The 14,021-nt window shown below is 40.5% G+C and overlaps 1 protein-coding gene across 1 annotated transcript in view; it reads left to right on the plus strand.

Annotated features, from left to right (window-relative positions):
- Window positions 1-1,299: 1,299 nt before the first annotated feature.
- ATXN1 (ataxin 1) overlaps window positions 1,300-14,021 on the plus strand; it is a 114,245-nt gene continuing 101,523 nt past the window's right edge. Inside the window, exon 1 of the mRNA XM_075062849.1 lies at window positions 1,300-1,418. The gene's annotated coding sequence lies outside the window, so the exon portion shown is untranslated. The remainder of the gene's footprint in view (window positions 1,419-14,021) is intronic.

The following is a 14,021-nucleotide window of genomic DNA, read 5'->3' on the forward strand; positions in this document are numbered from 1 at the left end:
CTTGTTAGCACTGACCCCACACTTGGTAAGGCAACTCCCATCTTTTCATGTGCTATATATTTATATCTGCCTACTGTATTTTCCATTCCATGCATCTGATGAAGTGGGTTCTAGCCCACGAAAGCTTATGCCCAAATAAATTTGTTAGTCTCTGAGGTGCCAACAGGGACTCCTATTGTTTTTACTCATACAGACTACCCGACTATCCTTCTGAACATATTTCAGTGTTCTCTTGGAACTACAGCCTGGTGGTTTTTGCTGGACCCAGATAAAAACTTTGAGCCCTGCCTGTGCTTCTTGAGAATTGCAAAATGGCTGTTAGCCTACCAGAAACGACTAGCAAATAAATGTGTCTGTCCTCAAATTTCCACTTGTATTCTGTGTGCATAATTTACACTTGGAAAAAGGATTTGGCATGACTGGGGTGAAACTCTAGTTTGGACTTAAAATGGCATGTTTTTCATATTCCCAAACCCATTTATGCAAGTTCTTAAACCTCAGGTATGCATCTCAAGGGTACAGTAGGTCAGAAAGTTAGTCAGAGTTGGCCTAAAGAAGAGATGTTCCTGGCTCAGGTCACATATAAAAAGAAAAAAAATAATAAGATTATCCAAAATTCAGTGTGGAAAATGCTTATTAAGAACAGAAGTACAGCTTTGGTGTGTGTGTTTTTGGTTTTAATACTCCCTAAGTACTGCTGCACTGTGGCACTTTGTAGTGTGTGTCTGAGTGTTGTTCTGGTGTGAGTGGGTCTGGATGACATCCAAGTGGAAAATTTCATAGCAACAACAAACATGTGCAGTGTGTTTTGCTGCTGCATGGAATATTATGATGTTATGTGTGAATATTTCAAATAATGGTCCTGATCCTGCAGAAGCATTGGTGGGTATGGACCCTTACAGCTCCACAAGAATCCCCAGTGATAAAATCAGTGGAAACATAAAAATCCAACCAGTGGGGATCCATTGGGGCTTAATTGTGCATATGTACCAAATAATAAACCCGGAGTCATTTTCCCTCCTCTCATCGTGTAACAAAAATTCCTAGAATTGTTTTAATTATGAATTAGCTTCAAGAATCAGACAGTTTGTGGAGTAACTGTCTGTGCTGTCATTGTTGGTAACAAGGGGCTCTTTACATTCTGGATCAGTTGCACATTCTGTAGTGGATTCTCCTCATCATCAGCTCATTAAAATGCATTTGGTCCAGTGAGCTATAGAAATCAGCTGTTTCATTTGTTAGGCAATTGTCTGGATTCTTTTCTCTCTATTCTCACCTGTTTTGTTTTGTTTTTTTCAGATATTTCTTAATATTTGAAAGAGAGAAGGCCCGGGACCTGCAAACAATCAGGCAGTTTCTGAAAAATCTTTATGGTAAGGATAATCCAGGACTTCCTGTAGAAGACAATAGTGAATGATGTGAGTTAACAACTGCAGTATAGTCATCTTGTAATTATGTCCTTGTATGGATTTTAAATATTTTGCTGTTTGGTTGGTCCCAAGCCCTGTGAGGTGTTGAGCAACATGTAAGTACTGAGCATCTGTAACTCCTAGACATCAAAGGAGTATTAGCCCAAGCACTGGACTTCATTTTTTAATTATGCTATTGAGGCAAAGGCAAGGCACTAAACAGTGACGTCGGATTCCTTTTTCCTCAGAGTGGTGTCATTTAGAGTGCTGCAGTTAGTGATGCTGCTGGCAGTTTGAATAAGCTCAGTGTATAAATTCTGTTTATTACTTGGCAGATTAAAAATAAAAATTGCTCAAGGGCTAAAGTTCATATACCAAGACCTCAGTTCAGGAGTTATGCACCCACCCACACTCATTTAAATCATTGGCATTATCGTATTAGAGGAATGAATGTGGGGTGCCTTTCTGATACTTACACTGAAAACTGAATTAATACAATATTTGAGCAGGCATTTATATTAGATTTAATGTGATTTTAAAAATAGCTCCTGTATAAATTCTTCTCTCCCCTCACTGCATAAATGTCCATCCACATGAATCAGAGTCATGTTTACATGTGCTTTTCAAGGAGAAGAATAGCCAGGCAGTTTAAGGTCCTGCAGTGCAGAACTGCAGAGTCTCAATGTGTAGATGAGACAGTGGTATAGGGAGGAGATTAAGATTTATTAGGAACTGGGAACCTTTTGGGAAAGGAGGAGCCTATATGGGAAGGATGGGCTCCACTCAACTACGTAGAACCAGATTGCTGGCATGTAAATTAAAAAGCTTGTAGATAATGTTTTAAGCTGATGGATGTGGGAGCAGCACGGTGTCAGGGAGGAACATCCTTTAGAAATGAAATTTATTCACGAAGGGACTATATTTCCTACTAAGTAGGATAGAAAGAAGTTGGTAAAGCAAAAGTAAGGCTAGTGAGGAACAGTAAATGTGAGAGTCCATTTAAATACAAACATGAAAGGCAAGCACTTAATATAGATAAAAACGTGCAAGTGCTTGTATACAATTCTAGAAATGTAAATACTAAGGTAGATGAACTTGAAGTGCGTGGCATTAAATGAGGATATTGACGTAATAGTTGTGGCGGAAACTTAGTAGAATGAGGATAATAGGGGAATGGTAAATTAGGGTACAACATATAAAGAAATGACAGAGTAGGTTGCAGGAATGACACTATATGTGAAAGAAAGGATAGCATCAAATAAAGTAAAAATCTAGATAAATCAAACTGTACCATAGACCTTCTCTATGTAGAAATGCCATGCTTGAACAGTAAGAATGTGGCAGTAGGAATAAGTCCCTGTCGCATTCCCTCCCCCCGCCCCCCGATTGTCTGCAGACGATATAGTAAACTTGAATATCTGCTTAGCTATACCTTAACATCATTTTACTGAAATTAACTAACCAATCTAGCATACTGTAATATGGTTTTTAACCAATTATGCCCACCACCTTAATTGGTTTACACCCACAAAATTAATTATTAGTGGACAGAAACAATCACAGAACCGGAAACCATGCAAATAAACTTACAAAACAATACAGAAGTGAGGATTTCACAACTACATCTATACAGACATAGGTTTTCCAGGTGTGTCTATTGATAAGTGAGTTCTTACCAGAGGATGCTATTAAGCTAAGTTTCCTTTACATCTTCTAGGCTCTGCCTTTCTCTGGAGGTGATAGGAATATCAGGACAGGATTGTATTCCTAATAGCCCATAGCCCTATTTCAATGTGACTAGTTTGGAATGTGAGGATGTGACCGTACACTTCCAGCTTATGGCTGCTAGCTACATCTTAGCTGACAGTCCCCTTAGCCTGTCACAGTAAGAGAAGGCCATTACACAGACAGTGATCTTTGATTCTTTCTTTCATACCTCTGTAACTAGCTAAGTGATAAGAATACACCTAAATTCTTAAAGTATAGGCCTTTGCAGACAGGCCTGAATATCTATATCTGAACACTGACCAGGACAGTGACTGTGATTGTGAAATGCTCAGAGAGAGTAGAGAGGTTACAGAGGCAGAAAACACATTAATAATGAGGGATTTCAACTATCTTCATACCGATTGAGAATATGTCACCTTAGGAAGGGATGCAGAGATAAAATTTCTAGACACCAAAAATGACTGCTGCTTGGAGCAGCTAGTCCTGGAACCCACAGAGGGAGAGGCAATTCTTGATTTTTTATTTTTATTTTTTTGGCCCTAAGTGGAGCACAAGATCTGGTCCAAGAGGTAAACATAGCTGAACTATTCAGTAATGGCAACCATAATGCAATTAAATTTAATATCCTGGTGGGGGAAAATGCCAAAGAAGCCCCCCACAATAGCATTTAACTTCAAAAAGGGAAACTACATAAAAATGAGGACACTAGTTAAACGGGAAGTAAAAGGAACAGTCGCAAAGGTGAAATGCCTGCAAATTGCATGACGTCTATTTAAAAACACCATAATAGAGTCTCAAACTAAATGTATACTCCAAATAAAATAAAACAATAAGAGACCCAAACAGTGTCACCATGGCTAAACAGCAAAGTAAAAGAGATGGTTAAAGGCAAAAAGGCACCCTTTAAAAATTGAAAGTCAAATCCTAGTGAGAAAAATTGAAAGGCGTGTAAACAGTGGCAAGTCAAGTGTAAGGCAGGCCAAGAAAGAATTTGAAGAGCAACTAGCTAAGGACACAAAAATTAACAGCAGAAAAATTAAGTACATCACAAGCAGGAGGCCTGTCAAACAGTTAGTGGGGCCGCTGGATAATCAAGGTGCTAAAGAACCGCTCAAAGAAGACAAGGCTATTCCGGAGAAACTAAATGAATTATTTGCATCAGTTTTCACTGTAGAGGATATGGGGGAGATCCCTACTCATAAGCCATTTTTTTAGGTGGCAGATCTGAGGAACTGTCCCAGATTGAGATATGAGTAGAGGAGGTTTTGGAACAAATTGATAAATTAAACAGTAATAAGTCACCAGGACCAGATGGTATTCACTCAAGAGTTCTGAAGGCCTCAAATGTGAAATAGCAGAACTCCTAGATGCAGTATGTAGCCAATTGCTTAAATCAGCCTCTGTACCAGATAACTGGAAGGTAGCTAATGTAATGCTTATTTTTAAAAAAGTCCCCAGAGTCAATCCCGGCAATTTCAGAGCGGTAATACTGACTTCGGTACCAGACAAATTGGTTGAAACTATAGAAAAGAAACAGAATTATCAGACCGTAGATAAACATGATAGCTGGGGAAGAGTCAACACAACTTTTGTAAAGGGAATGCCTCATCAGTCTGTTACAATTCCTTGATAGAGTCAACAAGCATGTAGACAAAGGTGATCCAGTCTATTATAGTGTACTTGGACTTTCAGAGAGCCTTTGACAAGGTCCCTCACCAAAGACTCCTAAGCAAAGTATGCAGTCATGGGATAAGAGAGAAAGTCTTCTCGTGGATTAGTAACTGGTTAAATGATAGGAAGCAAAGGGGAGGAATAAATCCCCTAAAGATCTGTACTGGGATTTGTGCTGTTCAACATATTCATAAATCATCTGGAAATGAGGGTGAACAGTGAGGTGGCAAAATTTGCAGACAATACAAACTTACTCTAGACATTTAAGTCCAAAGCTAACTGGAAGAGTTACAAAAGGATCTTATTAACTGGGTGACTGGACAACAAAATGGGAGATGAAATGCACTGATCAACAGTGAATTTCAAAGTAACATGCATGGGAAATCATAATCCCAACTACACATACAAAATGATGGGTTCTCAGTTAGCTGTTGCCACTCAGAATAAATCAATCAATCAGTCTTTGAGTCATAGTGGATGGTTCTCGGGAAAACGTCTGCTCAGTGTGCAGTGGCAGTCAAAAAAGCTAACAGAATGTTAGAAACCATTAGGAAAGGGTTAGATAATAAAAAGGAAAATATCATAATTCCACTATATAAGTCCATGGTACACTCACACCTTGAGTACTGCATGCAGTTCTGGTCACCCTGTCTCAAAAAAGGTGTATTAGAATTGGCAAAGATGCAGAGAAGGGCAATGAAATGTATTAGGAGTATGGAACAGCTTCCATCTGAGGACAGATTAAAAAGACTGGGACTCGTTCAGGTTAGAAAAGAGACAATAAAGGGGGGATATGATAGAGGTCTATAAAATCATGAACGGTGAGAAGAAAGTGAATAGGGAAGTGTTATGTACCCCTTCACATAAAACAGGAACTAGGGGGTCACTTGATGAAATGAATAGGCAGCAAGTTTTTTAAAAAGCACAATGAAGTACTTCTTCATACAACACACAATCAATTTGTGGAACGTGCTGCCATAGGTTGTTGTGAAGGCCAAAAATATAACCTGGTTCAAAAAAGAATTAGTTCATGGAGGATAGGTCCATCAATGGCTATTAGCCAAGATGGTCAGAGATTCAACCCCATGCTCTGGGTATCCGTAAACCTCTAATTGCCAGAAGTTGGGACTGGGTGACAAGGAAAGGATCACTTGAAATTGCCTTGTTCTGCTCTTTTCCCTCTGAAGCATCTGGCACTGACCAGTGTCAGAAGACAGGATACTGAACTATCATTGGTCGTATGCTCCTGTTCTTATGCTCCTGCATTCATTAATAAATGGGATTATTCCCATAAGGCCATGTTGAAGGGAACTGTGCAAATGATCTAACGTTCATGGTTTTCCAGTGCGTGTTGATTCTTTTCTTGGTTATGAGGATGCAGTGTGTGTAAAAACATTTAAAATTGTTTCTACGTAGCTTTATGTTTTATGCATTGTTCTAATGGGTCCAAGAATAACCCATATTCTTATCTGAGAGTAAACTTTGAGAATTCCAGTGTTTGATAAGTTGCCCTTTAAAAACCTTGTTCAGAACATGCAGCAGTCTTTTATGATGATAGTAGTGTTAATAAAATAGGTGCAGATTCTTCCAGAATGGGCAAGTAGCTTTTATTTGATTTGGAGTGCTTGGATTTTCTTGAAATTGAATATATTTAAATAATAAAAATTAATATGAAATCTCACATCCGGTGGATTTGAGTACAACATGCCAAACTTCAGCTTCACTGATAGCTGTCCAGATTTTCTTCAAAAGTTTGGAAATTCCCAGCATTCCATATTTGTAGTACATGTAGTCAATGACCTTAAGATCTTATTTTTGTGTTTTAGTCCAATTACTGGCCCAGGACTACAGGCCACAGGATGTTGTTGCAAGTGTCCATGTGTGTGTAGGGCAAAAGAATATGAGTGGAAATGTGGTTTAATGTTTAGGTTTTAAGTGAAAGTGATAACAGTGGGTTCGTTCCCCACAGGATGTTTGTTGATATTATTGTATATGTATAATTTGACACTTCAGTCAAATTCAGGCAGATATGGGTATATCAGTTATATCCTTTTCACACTTTGAAGGTTTTCTTTGTGACCATAAGGATTTATTTGGCAAGCTGACGTGCTAGAACACAGCACAGGATGGCAGTACTAAAAAAGTACTGGCATGCTACGCTGGCCAGGTGCTGGCAGGAGATGTTTGCTCAAGCACCTCCACTGATGTCAATGCACTAGTACTGCATGTGGAGGGGAGTGGTCCAGGTCTCATGGAGTTTGGGGCTTTTTAGGTCAAGACCATTCATGTGAACTCCACCTGGAAGCTGACTGTCACCTATTACAGAGAATGTAGCCTCTGTGTAATATGCTTTCTGTCTGATTCCATTCTGCAACACCTTACATTTCTGAATGATACCCAGGGCAGTGCCACTTAGAGCACATTGTGGTGATCTACTGAGGTGATATCGAGGCCCATGTAGGAAAGAAAAAGTAGCGTGCTTCTCTCCAGGTGCAAATGAAGAGAAAGTGCTCCTGACCACAGCTTTTACCTGGGCATCCAGGAGCAGTTGCTTTTGAGAAGCCATTGATGACTGATGGAAAGTACTTTAAAAGTCACCTGACTATGTATCTGGTCACACTTTGTTTTAGCTTGGAGAACCCTGCTACAACAGCCTGGCAATCAGCCAATCTCCCTGGTCTCCCTCTTCTAACAAAGAGACCAGAATACATGAAACAGGGATTGGTAATTTTCTTAGGAAATATCAGCACATAAATGTTTTCATTAAAAATATAATTGTTCTCTGTCCTCGTTAATTTCAGTGGTGTGCTCTTCTATTAGGAGGTGTGTTGAGAGCAATCTGTCCTTTCACATTTTGAACAGTAGCTCTTCTGTTTCTTATAATCCCATTATTTCACTACCAGTCACATTTCAGAGCAAAAACTCAGTAAGTTGGGATAAGCACATTGAATCCACCTAGAAACAGTTTCATTGGCATCATTTTTCTCCCTCCCTTCCTTCTTTTCCCTTATTTGGATTAAACAAATTTTTGTTCAGTTTGCTTGTACAAATTAAGTCCACACAGTGCCTTTGCAGAGAGAAATGGAGAGATCACGAAAGTCCCTTAGGCAGGAATGTTATTTCATTCAGTACAATAATACAAAGGAAAGTTTTTTGGTTTTTTTGCTGCTCTGGGTCTGGTACCTTGTGTTTTCAAACATAAAATTCTAAATTAATATTTTCCTGGTAGTAGTCAAATGGGCTGAAAGAATTTGTTTTGTTTAAACCCTGAAAAATATCCCCCCCCTCCTTTAAGAGCAACAAATAAATCTCCTTACCTGCCTCAAAAAAGGTGTGTCTTTACGTATTTGCACTTGAGCTAAAACCTCTGGCATGGTTTCTGGGAACTGGAAAATAAATGTCTAAATCATCTGTGTGTCAGTAAGTTAAACGTCCTCATTTGGTCTCTATGGTTCTGTCTACACTGCAGTTAAACTCCCGCGGCTGGCCCGTATCAGCTGACTCTCGCTATGATGCTGTTTAATTGTGGTGTAGACGTTTGGGCTCGAGCTGGTGGATGGGTCCCAGAGCCCAGGCTTCAGCCTGAGTCTAAACATCTAAGTCGTAATTAAACAGCTCTGTAGCCTGTGAGCCTGAGTCAGTTGACATGGGCCAGCTGGGGCTGTTTTATTACCAAGCAGACATATCCTGTGTTTAGCTTTTACTTTGAGCAAACTACAGGTGGCAGGCTAGTAAACATCCCTGGTCCTTTGTTGTGACAAGCCTTTTAATGCTTGACTTTAATGGGAATTTGGCTGAGAGAGGACTGTGTCAGTCTGAGTAAGGAACTTAGGACTTGCCCCCTAAAGTTTAGCCCCAGTTCTCTTTCATTTTCAGCATTATATTGTCCCTTCCCTACTCCTTACTCTTCTCCACTCCCTTCACCCTGGGCCTCCCTTATCGATACTTCTCCCTTACTCCTCACTGTAGGTTGTTTTTTCTGGCACCTGAACCAATGTCAGGGACTGTCAGTGAACAGCTCCTGGGGATGTCAGTGCTGCTTCCTGACTTGGCTGGCAGGGATCACTGTAGTCCAGGCACATCATTTCCCTGAAGCATCACCTTCTTCACATGTGCTCAGCCTTCCGAGCTGCAGCGGCCCTCTGAAGGGGAAGGTTAAACCTTGAAGCATAAACAGATCATGAAAGGAATATGCTAATGGGCCTTGCCCAGTGGCACTTTGAGTGCAGCTTGATCCTCGAGACTGGATTGCTGCGTTGTTGGTAAAGATGCGCAGTTGTGTGCTCTGACAGTGGCGAGCTCTACAGACCTTGAAAAGTCAGTGAAAAGTTTTGACACACTTTTGAACGTTTTGAATGTGCTTGTTTCTCAACTCCTTTTGCATCTGTATTCTAACCATTTCAGGGCTTTAGATGGAATTTACCGGGCTACCAACAAAGAGAGAGACCTGCATGTTTCCCTTCTTGCAAGCAAGTGCCCTGTACGTGCCATTTCGTATTTCTAGGGATAGAGTAAAGAGCCGGAACTGCCATCATTTGAAAAATGTCTCTCTGAAACAGCAGTAATTTATTCTCAGGCTTTATTCTTGATTAAGAGCTACAGACAGCTGCAGCTTCCCTTTAAATAGCAATAACACTCTATAAGCATGCTATACATTGGGCGTCAGGTTTCTGACATTTCTCTGCCAAAAATCAGGAGTATTTCTCACCAAATAAATGTTCATTTAGAAAGCCCTCTTTCCCGGCTTTTATTTTACAACACCTGCTTTCAATAGACAGACTAGAACAACTCAGAACGGCCGGTTGGGAGAGGAAGTTGAAACTGTTTGGCTCTCTTTTGGCATAAAGAAATCTGTAACAGTAAGTCCAGGCCTTAGTTTTGGCAGATCTTTGGCTGGTAAATATTAAAGTTAAAACTTTGGAAATACAAAACAGCTAGTGTACAAATACACAAATGAAATAGAATGTTGTGAATTATGAGGTGGTGATTCCATTAAGAGATTCTCATGATGTCATAAAGCCCAAAGACTCATTTGACTCAGCAGTACTCAGACACTTGCATCCATGTATGCACAGCCTCCCTAAACTCATCTGCTGCTTCTCCAGACTCCCCTTCTGCCTGCTGCTGCTGACCAAAGTCCTAATTTCCTACTTTTTCTTCTCCCTTCTGCTTTTTTCAGACTCTGTGCTTTCTTCTTCAGTTTTTCAATTGCTCATCTGCTTCCCTGCCACTTTCTACTCAGTGCTGCCAGTGCTTACCACTTCAGTGAAAGGCTTTGCTGTTGCAGCAGCACTAGTTGGTTGAGTCTCATAATTCAGGAGTGTGATGTTGCCTTCATAAATTACAGGATTTCCCCCCCCTGTATTCATGGCTTGCAGTTTGTAATCCATGTATTAAAGTAATTTTAAGTTAGATTACTCATTACTTTCCTGTTGCTTTCTTTTTGGCTTATATAGCTTCCAAAGAACTGAGAGGTTATAATTTCTCCAGGGCTAAAATCCAAGTCTTTGATAGGTAGGTATGATGCTTGGGGCCACTACATGTTGCTACTGGTTGTCAGCATTGTAAAACTTAGCCTGCAGAGCAAAGGAGGCAGGGCACAAATATTGCTCTTTTCTCCTACTATGACAAGCTCTAGTTTCTCGCTTTCTCATGCCTTTTCTTCCTTGTCCTCCAAGGAAAAAGCTGTAAGTTTAGGACTCCTGTGTTTGTAGTGAGAACAGGTTTTGCCTGAGCAAACAGATATTTTTGGCAGTCACTTTAGCTTTTGGCTGTCAGTCTTGTTTGATGACTTGTCTTTCCGGAGAGCAGGCAGTGATAGTACATTGGATCAAGCAAGCAAAGTAAGTAAGATAGGTTCGTTTGTTAATTCTTATAGTATGTAGGGAATTGCAGTATGGTTTGTGAGTGAAAGGTGGTGTAGGAAATTTGACAGTGTAGCCTGTGCTTGCTCTCATTTTTCATGGTGATATGATCTGTAGAGGCTCCAGGTCCTAGCGTGCAATGTGCCTTAGCCCAAGAGGCTCTCTACTCAGATCAAGATGCAGCACTGTGAGCTGAGCTATAGCCTCTGTTCACAACATTAGTGCATTAAAGTGCTCCAGTTTATATGAATTACATATGGTGCTTAGCTGTACAAAGCTTGGGTGCCTCTGCTGTTCGGGTACAAGTTCTGTCTCCATTCTGCATCTTATTCTTGTCATCACGATGATGAATCCTGGTCACGTGCCACCTGAGGCACATTGTGCACATGCTAAGAAGATGACTGATTGTAGTACTGCTGTGTTGGTGCAGCTCTATTGGTGATATATTTCCCTGTACTCATAATGAGGCTAGTAGCACCTAGCAACATGCCAGTGCTACTGTAAAGGCTGTAGGAAGAAAGGAATGTGAGTTAAGCTCTCTCTTAAGAGAATTTTCCACTTTTCTGTGCTGGGCATGCATCCAAAAGCAGAGGTTGATGTCACTGGTGTGCTAGTTACAAGAGATTGTGGGCCAGTGAGTCCTGCTAGTAGAAATACTATTCCATTGAGAATAACATGCTCATTCATGTCTGTTACAGATTTGCTTGCAGCCTGCTGGGTGTGCTGGGCTCATCCTTTATGTGCTGTAGAGGGAAGGTAGATGATCTCAGAGAAATTGGTAGTATCTTGTGTTTCTTCTGACTGAGTTTCATTTTTCTGGTTGTTAATCAGCATTGGTGTTCAGCGTTATGGACACTGACAAATGTTTCCGACGCATCTGATGCCACAGAGCTCAAGAGAGAGATGATGAAGAAACAAGTTACCAGGATTGCTCTTGGCTTCTTTCCCTGTCGACATGTCAGAGCTAGAGACAGATCGATGTAACGTAAGGAGTTGTAGTCTTTCATTTGGCTATAATGGATTCTCCAAGCTACTCTTTAAATAATAAAGCTGCTCTTCCTACTACCACATATCAATTTACTGCAATCAGTGGCAATAAAAAAGGTCTGTTTAATTTTATTTTTGTATGAGGATGGAAGAGGACCTTATGGATGCCCATTAGCTGCCAGGCTGGTTAGCGTTCACTCTGAACTGGGGTGCACTAGTAGTTCTCTTTCTTTCACTGCAGTGTAGATTTCAGTCATCTTTCAATAGTGAACTCTGCTGAAGAATTAAAAAAAGTAAGGCCAATAAAAACGATGGCAGGCACGCCGGAAAGGAAAGTCGGTATGTCTGGACTGAAGTATAGGATGCTGGCTTTCTTGGTAAGTGGAAATTTGCGAACAGAGCTGATGTGTGAGACACAATATGAGGGGGAAACGTCAGAAAGGCACACCAGTGAAAAATTGTGCTTCAAGCTTATCCGTGAGCAGCTTGTTTCTTTGGCAAATGTACCATGTTTCCTCAATGTCCTGTTTCAGCCTTTCTGATGTAAATAATTTACAAAACAAACCACCTGAGGTAACACCAAGCTTGTGTGAGATGGAAGTGAGTTTAATGCTCAGTGAGGGTAATTGACAGGAGGAAGTGTAGTCCAGAGAGAGGACTGCAGCAGCTGACACATTATACTTTGTATTTGTTTGGGGGTGGAGGGTTGGATGGGGACTGTGTGTTTGTTTTGCTTTGAGATCATGAGTTTTAAGCAGCTTTGTTAAAAGTAAAATCAAATCCTGTTGAACTGAAGCCAAGCAGTGCATCTTCCTCATGCACTTGGATTCCAGGATTAAGGCAACACCTCTTAGATCTATTTCATGTTTAACTGATTTTTTTTCTTTTGTTTCAAGCTAAGTTACAATAAGTTTAATCCCCCCCAGGCAGACAAACAGCAGCATAGATACAGGTACAAGCTCCATTCCCATTACAGTTAACTAGTGAAACCCATCAAACTGCAGATGTTTGGCTTGGAAAGTCGTCTTATTCCTGATCTTGTTTGCAAAAAGAGAGTGAGCTACTGTGTCCACCATTCTAACAGTGGTGCCTTGTGTTAAATTCATTGAAGCAGGTGGTCTACATTAGATCAGGTATTGCTTTGATTCTGGTCTAGTTCTCTCTTTCCTACAGAAATCCATAGACTTTCCCGCTTCCAAATCACTATGTCCATCTGGTTAGTGTTTTGATTTGGCGAAATACAATAAATTTATAGCAATTAATATAGTGTTCCCTTCTCGCCCTTCATCTGCCAAAGCACTTGGGATGCTGTACAACAGAATAAAAACAAGTACAGGACAAACATAATAAAAGAGTACCCTCTGCAAAAGAACATACAATGAAAACTGTTGTGTTGTAAACATCAGCACATACATGGCAGTAAACATCATGTATTGATCTGGAAACCTCCTGCAGTTTTTTGGCTCAAGAAGAGGCCCTAGGAACTGACCCATCATTTTCTTTCACCTTGCTCCGACTGTAGTTCAGTGAGTAAAAGGGCTCAGATACGGAAGGTTTACCAGATAGCATATCAAGAGGCAGTCTCAGGAGACCTGGTGAACTGCAATGAGGGCACACAGTATTAGGGAAAATACTGAACAAGCACCCATACACCTTGTAACAGCCCTCTTCTGCGCCCTCCCCCAAGACCAATACAGACTGTTGGGCCAAGTAAGATCCTGTCAGTGCTGACAAACATAGATTTTCTATTATAGCTCTGATTCTAGACATGATGCTTTGGAGTTCCAAGAGGGCACAGGATGGGTGAGGAACAAGAAATCCCAGATAGACCATAACAATTGATGGAAAAGGGGAATGAAATTTAAAGAAGTTTGATTTTTTTACAGCCTTACACCCCACTCTTCCAATCATCATTATCATCATCCTTCCCACACCATCAGGTGCATAAGGCAGAAATCAAATGGCATCCCTAACCTTGTATGTTTAGATGCAATATTGCCATTTCAGCTACCCACTTCAGCCATCCTCCAAGAATTGCAGAAATTTGGCCAAGGGCTTAGGTTGGGTTGGGCAGCCTAGTTAGTTATCTGTGTACCTCCCCCACAAATAGGATTCTTACAAAATGAAAATGTAGAAATCACATCCATGCCTCACCCAAAAATAGGGCACCATAGCTAGCTGAAGGCTATGTTAAAGACCAAATGTATCTCTTCACCCATTGTTTTACATATAAGATTCTATTCTAATGATTGGGTGTTAGTTTTATCTGATTAGCACAAAATGCTGAGAGAGATTTGAGATGTTTTGCTTTGATTGGTGCTATGTAAAAGTTATTAATATTTTGACTCTGACAGTAATTTAG

This window comes from Chelonoidis abingdonii, chromosome 2 (assembly GCF_003597395.2).
Source record: "Chelonoidis abingdonii isolate Lonesome George chromosome 2, CheloAbing_2.0, whole genome shotgun sequence".
NCBI classification, from domain to species: Eukaryota; Metazoa; Chordata; order Testudines; family Testudinidae; genus Chelonoidis; species Chelonoidis abingdonii.